This window comes from Bactrocera dorsalis, chromosome 5, assembly GCF_023373825.1.
Source record: "Bactrocera dorsalis isolate Fly_Bdor chromosome 5, ASM2337382v1, whole genome shotgun sequence".
Taxonomy (NCBI): Eukaryota; Metazoa; Arthropoda; class Insecta; order Diptera; family Tephritidae; genus Bactrocera; species Bactrocera dorsalis.
Genome location: NC_064307.1, coordinates 45,865,793 through 45,866,275, shown reverse-complemented (window position 1 = coordinate 45,866,275; position 483 = coordinate 45,865,793).

Below are 483 nucleotides of genomic sequence, written 5' to 3'. Positions count from 1 at the left end.
ACTCACTCCAAAGTAGCATCTGTCGGCAAGAGTTATTTCGGCAGCAGCTGTGCACTGCTTTAGCTCTGCAGTTCGTGTTATTTTATCCAGCAATATATTGAATATTTTAAACGATAGGGAGTCTCCTTGTCTGAAACATCGATTGATATCATACGGCTCGAAGAGGTTCTTTCTGTCTTAACAGAACTTTTGGTGGTGCTCAACGTCAGCTTACACAGTCGTATTAGCTTTGCAGGAATATCAAGTTCAGGGGGCCTATTCTGTAACTCGATTCAAAAAAAATTTACTCGAATTCGGATTTTGTATATTCTGTAACTCGATTTTCGGATTTTCAAGCCAATTTTCGGATAAAATATTCGATAGCTTTTGAGTTGTAGAAAGCAAAAACGAAAATTGTACGTATTTATTCTGGCACAGGGTGGCACAACTTTCTCATAATTATAAATTAGATCCGAATTTCGAAAAGAATACATTTTCGCATCG